Genomic DNA, 10,000 nt, shown 5'->3' with positions numbered 1-10,000 from the left:
ACGTACCAGGCTCAATCGGAGGACCTCACTAAACCATTCAATCGGTAGTAGCGACGGGCGGTGTGTACAAAGGGCAGGGACGTAATCAACGCAAGCTAATGACTCGCGCTTACTGGGAATTCCTCGTTCAAGGGAAACAATTGCAAGTCCCTATCCCTAGCACGACCGGGGTTCAACGGATTACCCGGACCTTTCGGCCTAGGGAACACACGATGATCCGGTCAGTGTAGCGCGCGTGCGGCCCCGAACATCTAAGGGCATCACAGACCTGTTATTGCTCAATCTCGTGTGGCTAAACGCCACTAGTCCCTCTAAGAAGTTGTCTCCGACCCAATGGGTCGAGCAGCTATTTAGCAAGTAAGAGTCTCGTTCGTTATCGGAATTAACCAGACAAATCGCTCCACCAACTAAGAACGGCCATGCACCACCACCCACAGAATCAAGAAAGAGCTCTCAATCTGTCAATCCTCGCTGTGTCCGGGCCGGGTGAGATTTCCCGTGTTGAGTCAAATTAAGCCGCAGGCTCCACTCCTGGTGGTGCCCTTCCGTCAATTCCTTTAAGTTTCAGCTTTGCAACCATACTTCCCCCGGAACCCAAAGACTTTGGTTACCCGGAAGCTGCCGGACAGTTCTTAAGTTCGACACTGCCCGATCGCTAGTCGGCATCGTTTAAGGTCAGAACTAGGACGGTATCTGATCGTCTTCGAACCTCTGACTTTCGCTCTTGATTAAAGAAAACATTCTTGGCAAATGCTTTCGCAGTCGTTCGTCTTGCGCCGATCCAAGAATTTCACCTCTAACGGCACAGTACGGATGCCCCCGTCCGTTCCTATTAATCATTACCTCGTGCTCCGAAAACCAACAAAATAGAACCGAGGTCCTATTCCATTATTCCATGCAACATTATACAAGCGTAAAGCCTGCTTTGAACACTCTAATTTTTTCAAGGTAAACTTGCCGGACCACCGCAACACTCAGTTAAGAGCACCGCGAAGGCACCGACCAACAAGAACAACGAGGCCAGTGCTAGCCTTTCGACCGACCAACCTCGCCGTCCCTATATCCAACTACGAGCTTTTCAACCGCAACAACTTAAATATACACTTTTGGAGCTGGAATTACCGCGGCTGCTGGCACCAGACTTGCCCTCCAATGGATACTCGTTAAAAAGTTTAAAGTGTACTCATTCCAATTGCAGGACCTCGTACGAGGTCTGCATTGTTATTTTTCGTCACTACCTCCCCGAGCCGGGAATGGGTAATTTGCGCGCCTGCTGCCTTCCTTGGATGTGGTAGCCGTTTCTCAGGCTCCCTCTCCGGAATCGAACCCTGATTCTCCGTCACCCGTTACAACCTCGGTAGGCCGATACCGTACCGACGATAGTTGATAGGGCAGTTGCTTTAATGAGATGTCGCCAGCACTAGGCCGTGCGATCCGCAAGCTTATCCAGAGTCACCATTGTAACGACCCGAAAGCCGGTTAGTTTTGGTCTGATAAATGCGCGCCTCACGTCAGTTCGGCGCTTTACGCATGTATTAGCTCTAGAATTGCCACAGTTATCCATGTAAAAGCGTACAATCAAATGAACCATAACTGATTTAATGAGCCATTCGCAGTTTCACTGTACGTGAGCTCGTACTTACACTTGCATGGCTTAATCTTTGAGACAAGCATATGACTACTGGCAGGATCAACCAGATAACTATCCGAGGGCGTTTAAACCCGTTGCTCGACTGAGCGTTTTTACTGTATAAATACAGACCTTTTCTATCACTCGGCTTAAAAGCCTTGCGAACGTTACTGAAAGTCGGCGCCGGCCTTTTGCTGTTTAAAGCGCCAGCCCGCGTCGACTGCAGCATGCAGCTATACAACTGACTGTTCTTTCTCCCGACCAACCGTTTGCCTTCTGCCGGTTAACTCGTCAGCAGCAACACGCCATCTGTCTGCTGCAGTTACCCGCCTCGAGCCGTGCCTGCCTGCGTCGGCTACTCGTCTCGACGACTTCGCAAAGCTATAAGCCTACCGCCGCTGGACGCTTGTAGTTTTTCATACGCTGCTCCAATGCGTTTACATAGCACGTTCGCCGCCGCTGCAATAGCCGCGCCTCGGGTGCTAAACAGTAATGCTTTAAGCCCGCTTTCTCGCCAAGTCGACCGAACGCACAAACACGTCTCTCTCACTAGTGTAAAGTAATGCATACGTGTATGATGCTCAAATGTTGCTGTTGAACTTTTTTTGCCGATTTTTTTCAATTTGTTTGTTTCTTTTCAATTATTTTAATGTTTTAAGCTTATTTATGCTACGTTTAAATGTTTTAATACTTTTTTTATACTTTATTTAATATGTTTAAAAGAAATAAATAAAAAATAATATATATAAACTACTTTTTTTAATGTTTTAAATATGTTTGTTTATTATAAATAAACTTTATTTGTATTATTTTTTATTTAAACTTACTTTTTAAATCTTTATACTTGTTTTATCGTTTTAAGCACATTGCGATAAATATAATAAACAAAAAATTGAATGAAAATAATAATAATAATAAAAAAAAAAAAAAAAACATATGCTTATTTTATATGTTTCATTTTATTTTTATTTAAACTTACCTTTCAAACCTTAATACTCGTTTTATTTTTTTAAGCAGATCGCGATAAATATAATAAACAAACAATTAAATAAAAATAAATAAAAATAAAATAAAAAAATCAAACAAAAGCTTATTTTATATGTTTCATTTTATCTTTATTTAAACTTCCTTTTAAACCTTTATAATTGTTTTATTTTTTAAGCACATCGCGATAGATATAATAAACAAACAATGAAATAAAAATAATAATAATAATAATAATAATAAATCATAAGCTTATTTTGTATGTTTCATTTTATTTTATTTAAAACTTACAACTTAAACCTTTGTATTTGTTCTATTCTTTTAAGCACATCGCGATAAATATAATAAGCAAACAATTAAATAAAAATAAAATAAAAAATCAAACATAAGCTTATTTTATATGTTTCATTTTATCTTTATTTAAAATTACTTTTTAAACCTTTATAGTTGTTTTATTTTTTAAGCACATCGCGATAGATATAATAAACAAACAATGAAATAAAAATAATAATAATGAAAAAAAAATCATAAACTTATTTTATATGTTTCATTTTATTTTTATTTAAACTTACTTTTTAAATCTATATAGTTGTTTTATTTTTTAAGCACATGGCGATAAATATAATAAGCAAACAATTAAATAAAGATAATAACAAATAAATAAAACAATACGGCTAAACTATAAAAAGAAAACTAAATAACTGATAAATACTTGTAAAACATTATTTGAAAAATTTATTTTGAAACACAACACGATTGATTTATAAATAATAATATAATTTTAATTTGTGTAGTTCATTTAAAGTAGTCTCCCTTTTTGCTTCTGGTTTTATTAGAGTTATATATAACAATAAATTGTGTAGTTTATTTAAAGTAGTCTCCCTTTTTGCTTCTAGTTTAATTAAAGTTATATAACACATACTATAGTAAGTTAAATAAACTATAGTAACTTTATAAAACTACTTTACAAAATACATTTGTATAATTTAATAACTTTAAAATAACTATCAAGAATAAAATAGAATAGAATAGCTTTAAGTTTAGTATACAATTGGTATGTAAATTGTGTAGTTTATTGAAAGTAGTCTCCTTATTTGCTTCTGGTTTTACTTGAGTTACATAACGTTAAATAAACATACTTAATAAACGTAACCATCAATACTGTCATTTTAATAAAACTAAGTACAAATAACAATACAAATACAAGAACTTTAAAAAGCCTTCGCTTGTATCTGTTGGTAACAGTAAATAACCTATTATGACTCACAATACAAGAGTGCGAAATTTATTTTTCATTTGATTTTTCAGGTATTTATTTATTTGTGGAAATAAACTTTTTTATTACATTAGAAACTAATTGAATTTTTCCTCTAACTATACCTATTATTATATTTAGTATGCTTAAAAGTAATAAAATGAAACGTCGCGATTATATAATAAACAAACAATCAAACAAACAAAGAAATAAAAAAAAATATTTTTTTAAACTTATATTTCAACTATATGTCTTATTTTATTTTCATTTAAACTTACTTTAAACCTCTGTATTTGTTATATATATTTCAACACAATACGATTAAACTATAAGACAAACAACAAAATAAAATAATCACATTAATAAATACACTAAGCAAATAGCTAGAATAAATATAAATAGTTCAATATATACAATATATTTCTTCTATTTTTAAGTTACTTGTTAAACATATTTATTTAAAAATGTTTCTTTAGAATATAAAACTAACAGTTGTACAAATAAAGAAATTAAAAAGCCAAAACACATAACACTAACTTTTCATAAATTAGATATGCAAATATGAACAAAATAATAACTAAATTGTAAAGCTTTTGTAAACTGTGAACTTATAAACTTATAATAATAATTGCATATTCACTATTCACAATAGCTTTTTATTTAGTACACAACTGGTCTGTAAATTGTGTAGTTTATTGAAAGTATAATCCCGTTTTGCTTCTGGTTTAAATTAAGTTATACAACACATACTAAAGTAAATTAAATAAAGTAATTCACTACTATCTATTAAATAAAACCAATTTACAAAATACATTAATTTAAATTAAAGTGAATTTTGAACTTATAATAATAATTGCATATTCACTATTCAGAATTTCTTTAAATTTAGTACACAACTGGTCTGTAAATTGTGTTGGTTCTATTCAAGTACTCTCCTTGTTTGTTTTGTTTTAGTTGTATTTATTTTTAGATACTAGCACATTCAATACACATAATAAAGTAAACCAAATAAACTCTATTAATTTAAACTAAGTACAAATACATTAAGTTAATACAAAACTTTAAAAAGCTTTTGCTAGTATCTGTTGGTAACAGTAAATAACTTATTATGACTCACAATACAAAAGTGCAAAATTTATTTTCGTTTGATTTTTCAAGTAGCCACGCTTTTATTTGTTTGTGGACAAAAAGACTTTAAAGTTTTAGTATAAAAGACTAATTGTATTAATTTTAACTCAGAAAATTGTACTCTACAAGATGGTGCCATTATTTTTTCGATATCTCAAACTGGTCAAACCACTTTTTTAGCGCTCTAATTGGTTTAAACAGCAAATAACGTTATCTGATTGGCTTGAGTTTTTATTTGCTAATAACTAGAATTTACTTTTCTTTTAAGCGTTAAAGAAATGTAAATAAACGAGTAATAAGTATAAATAGGTCAGAAAGAAAAATAGTACAAAAAAGATGAATTCAAAAAGCAAAAGCCTACGGCACGTGGTATTCCCAAGCGGTCACCCATCTAAGTACTAACCACGCCCGACACTGCTTAACTTCCCAGATCGGACGAGATGGGGTGTGCTCAGTGTGGTATGGTCGTAGGCGTTTGAAAGCGTTTACAAGCCTTTATAAACCCTTCGGTTTGTTTAAAAAACCTATTTGCACTTGATTTACAATCGATTTGATATTTTAAAATTATTCCTTATAAAATTTTAACCTGAATTAACTTTTTTTTTGTTTTTTTAATCAACAGTTACTCCCAAACTGTACTAAAACTGTATTGTAACTGTACAAAAGTGTTTGTTTAAATTATTGTTATCTATAAATTACCTAAGACCAGGACAAGTAGAAGTAAAGTTTATTGAATTATTAAATAAATAAAATAAAATCGTAAAATAAAATAATACAATATGTTTACAATTTGTCATTGATCTATCCATTTATGTTATTGCATTACAAATACAAACATTTCATACATTCAAGAGTATTATTCATCAATCTTTTCAATATAATAAGTTTTAAATTTATATTTATTTTTAAATAATTCCTGACATTTTAGATTACCTGAGATTTTTTTTTAATTAAATTAATTTTAGTAATTAAATACTTGACGTTCTATTTTGTTTAATTTGATAACTCAACCATGCTTATTTTTTTTTTACTAATTTAAAGAACTATTAAACTAAAAGACATTACATACAGCTTCTAAAAGTTTTAAACACCTTAAAAAATATTATTATTTTAAAGATATATTAAAGAACTAAACAGATATTACTCCTAAAAAATCTTGTTAATAATATATAAAAAGTACTCAAAGTCAGACTCGGAAATATATATACTGTTGTATATCTTACTTGAAGTTCACTGTAATTGACACTGAAAAATTGACACTTGAAGTTCACTGAAAAATCAACCTATTTATATAGCAAAATATTTCTTTATCTTTGTCGTGGCGCGGTGGGTCAGTGGTCTTATCAGCTGACTCATAAGCAGAAGGTTGAGAGATCGAATCCCGCTAGTCGTCACGAAACACCACTATCGTTCAATGTTCGGGCTTCAAATTCTTTGAGATTATACTGTACTATTTATCTATCTAACTAATCTATCTAACAAATGTTGTTCAATCTAGGTTGTGGGTACTTGGGTCGAGTAATGCCTTTGACTTACAATCTGTTGTGGATTGACAATATTCCTCTATCTATCAATAAACAAATCTATCTAATAAATGTTGTTCAATCTAGGTTGTGGGTACTTGGGTCGAGTAATGCCTTTGACCTACAATCTGTTGTTGATTGTCAACATTCCTCTATCTATCAATAATGATTATATTCAATATTAAATGTTGATTAATTCAGTTGTAAGAAAACCAGTGCGCTGGTTAGGTTGGGTAAGGCCTTCGACTTACAATCTTGGGGATTATCAACGTTCATCACAAGTACAGTAACGATCTCATTGAATTTCCAGTTGGAACATTGGATTGTAGTGGTGGCCTACTTTGTAGGTTTTTTGCCTAGTTTGTTTTTTGCCTAGTAGTGTTTGCCTAGTTTGACAAACTATTGTATATATATTGTACAACTTTATTTGTATTATTTTTTATTTAAATTACTACTTATTATTAAAGAATTAAATTTTCTTAGAAAAAAAAAACTATGTATTTGAACTAATGCTTATTTTATATGTTTTGTTTTATTTTTATTCAAACTTACTTTAAACCTCTGTATTTTTTATACAATACGATTAAACTATATAACAGAAAAATAATTAAATAATCAAACTATTGAATAAGCAGTTAATTAGTGTGTTTTTTTATGCTTCTTTCATTTTTAACTTACTTGTTAACCATATTTCTTTTATTAAAGTATAAAACTAACAGTTACTAAATTTATATTTATTATATTTAAAAAAAAACTTCTATACTAACTCTAATTTCAAAGCATATTAAAACATACAAATTTTACCAACTAAATATTTATTTTTATTTTTATTATTATAATTTTCAAACATAAGCTTGTATACCTTATATACCTATATACCTCATATAGTAGGCTTGACATAACATAACATTATTTAATTCTTTTTGTTTGAAATAAACTCATTTAGTTATTAGTAAATTACAACATAAATGTTTATAACAATAAAACTAAGATTTAGCTTTTGAGTTAGTAAACTTTGATAGTTTTCTTTTAATAGTTTAATAGTCCTTATTTAAGTTCAAACAAAATTGCTATATATTTAATACACATACAAAAGTAAACTAAGTAAACGTAATTCAATAGTTTCTATTAAGTAAAAGTAATTACAAATACATTAAGTTAATACAAAACTTTAAAAAGCTTTTGCTAGTATCTGTTGGTAACAGTAAATAACTTATTATGACTCACAATACAAAAGTGCAAAATTTATTTTCGTTTGATTTTTCAAGTAGCCACGCTTTTATTTGTTTTTGGACAAAAAAACTTTAAAGTTTTAGTATAAAAGACTAATTGTATTAATTTCAACTCAGAAAATTGTACTCTACAAGATGGTGCCATTATTTTTTCGATATCTCAAACTGGTCAAACCACTTTTTTAGCGCTCTAATTGGTTTAAACAGCAAATAACGTTATCTGATTGGCTTGAGTTTTTATTTGCTAATAACTAGAATTTACTTTTCTTTTAAGCGTTAAAGAAATGTAAATAAACGAGTAATAAGTATAAATAGGTCAGAAAGAAAAATAGTACAAAAAAGATGAATTCAAAAAGCAAAAGCCTACGGCACGTGGTATTCCCAAGCGGTCACCCATCTAAGTACTAACCACGCCCGACACTGCTTAACTTCCCAGATCGGACGAGATGGGGTGTGCTCAGTGTGGTATGGTCGTAGGCGTTTGAGAGCGTTTACAAGCCTTTATAAACCCTTCGGTTTGTTTAAAAAACCTATTTGCACTTGATTTACAATCAATTTGATATTTTAAAATTAATCCTTATAAAGTTTTAACTTGATGTAAGTATTTTTTTTATTAAAACCTATTTTTTTGGTGTTTTAATTACAATTACTCCCTGTAACTTTATTTAAGACTTTGTTTAAAAGATTGTTAACTATATTCTATATTAAATACTATGATAATTAGAAGTAAAGTTTATTAAGTGATTAAACTAAATAAAAAATATTGTTAAAATAAACATGTTGTGTTTAGTTTGTTTTACTATTTCTCATTGTTCTATTTATAGATGGTATTGTTTTACTTCAAGAATATTTATAGTTAGTTTCTAAAGAATATCTCATACTACATCAGATTTTACGATTAACTTAATTTTAGGTAATAAAATATTTGACGTTTAATTCAATAACTCAACTATGTTTATGTTATAAAATAATAGTATATAATACACATACATTATAATATAATAATATGTATAACTAGTTGTTTTACTTTAAAATGAATAATTAAGCGGAAGAATTAAAAGAACTCACATTTTTGAAGAGAGCGTGGAAAACCAGAATAGTCTTTTAAAACATTTATTAAATTATCGATAAATATAGAATACAATAGAATTAAACATATAAACGTAACTGTGGTTGCTTAGAAACTAAACAAGAAATTTTTTAATAAAAATATAAAATAGTTATTATATAGAATTAAAATAAAATAAAAGTAATATAAATTATATTTTTAAACTAAATAACAATTCACGAGCAATATTAGCGCAATGTCAGAGTATGAGTTTATAATAAAGGAATTACTTCCTTGGTGTTGATACTTACCTTATTCAAATAGAATACATTTTCAGCAATCAGGCTTGTATTTATCTTAGCGCGCGTAACACAACGTTTGTGGGTTTTGGCACACTTTTGTCGATAGTGGGCGCCCCGCCTCTTAAGTACAGAAATTTCGGGAATTTTCGATTTTCGGAATTCTGACTCGACAGATCGTTTTTGTTTGGTCCAGAGACCCCGTAAAAAATTTTTCAGCCCATTTGAAGCATGATGAAAAAATGTTATTTCGACCCCCTTTTTTTAGGGGTTACGGGGACATCGACCCATTTTTTGGGAATAAAAAACTCCTAGAAAAGGACCACTTTTCTTCTTTTTTCGAATTTCGACTTTTTATTTTTTTGGAAAATTTTTCTATTTTCTTTGTTTGTTCTATTATAAGGTCGAAAATATTTTTTTTGAGCTTCGCAACGCATAAGGACTAACGTAAGGTAAGTTTTAAAAGATTTTTTTTTCGATAATTTTTTCTATATTTTTTGTTTGGTCCATTACAAAGTCGAAAATATTTTTTTACGGCTTCTAAACGCGTGTAGATTAACCGTAGGTAGGTTATTTCGAAATTTAAATTTTTCAATATTATTAATATTTCGGTAGATTGTTCGATTATGAGGTTTTTATGGCTCTTTCAGCACCCAATAAGTACATTAAAAAATAAAACACAAAATAAAAACATCAACTAAAATGAAAATAACATATTCTGTGAAAAAACCTACGAAAATTCTTTATGAAATTTTCTTTGTCACATAGGAAGTTAAGAAAAACCGGAAAATAATTCTTCTTGAAGCCATGTTTTTGTATGATAAATAGTATGCAAGCTGCCGATGTCAGAAGACTGTCGACAGCCGAAAAAAAGTCTGTTAAGACTCATTGAAATTGCTCC

At 30.2% G+C, this 10,000-nt stretch overlaps 4 non-coding genes across 4 annotated transcripts in view; all 4 read right to left on the bottom strand.

Annotated features, from left to right (window-relative positions):
• The window catches only part of LOC145847451 (small subunit ribosomal RNA), a 1,808-nt gene extending 107 nt beyond the window's left edge, over positions 1-1,701 (bottom strand). Inside the window, exon 1 of the ribosomal RNA XR_014371307.1 lies at positions 1-1,701. This exon is cut by the window's left edge and continues 107 nt beyond it. This is a non-coding gene — a ribosomal RNA (small subunit ribosomal RNA).
• Positions 1,702-5,351: 3,650 nt separating this feature from the next.
• On the bottom strand, positions 5,352-5,470 carry LOC145847450 (5S ribosomal RNA). Its single transcript, XR_014371306.1, has one exon. It is a non-coding gene; the product is annotated as a 5S ribosomal RNA (ribosomal RNA).
• A 2,642-nt stretch (positions 5,471-8,112) lies between these two features.
• LOC145847438 (5S ribosomal RNA) lies at positions 8,113-8,231 on the bottom strand. The gene has a single exon (XR_014371295.1). It is a non-coding gene; the product is annotated as a 5S ribosomal RNA (ribosomal RNA).
• Positions 8,232-9,950: 1,719 nt separating this feature from the next.
• LOC145847445 (U5 spliceosomal RNA) overlaps positions 9,951-10,000 on the bottom strand; it is a 115-nt gene continuing 65 nt past the window's right edge. Inside the window, exon 1 of the small nuclear RNA XR_014371301.1 lies at positions 9,951-10,000. This exon is cut by the window's right edge and continues 65 nt beyond it. This is a non-coding gene — a small nuclear RNA (U5 spliceosomal RNA).

This window comes from Thalia democratica, unplaced genomic scaffold, assembly GCF_965202585.1.
Source record: "Thalia democratica unplaced genomic scaffold, ktThaDemo2.hap1.1 HAP1_SCAFFOLD_920, whole genome shotgun sequence".
Lineage (NCBI taxonomy): Eukaryota > Metazoa > Chordata > Thaliacea > Salpida > Salpidae > Thalia > Thalia democratica.
The sequence above is the reverse complement of the archived record's forward strand: the minus strand, read 5'-3'. Positions and strand labels throughout refer to the sequence as shown.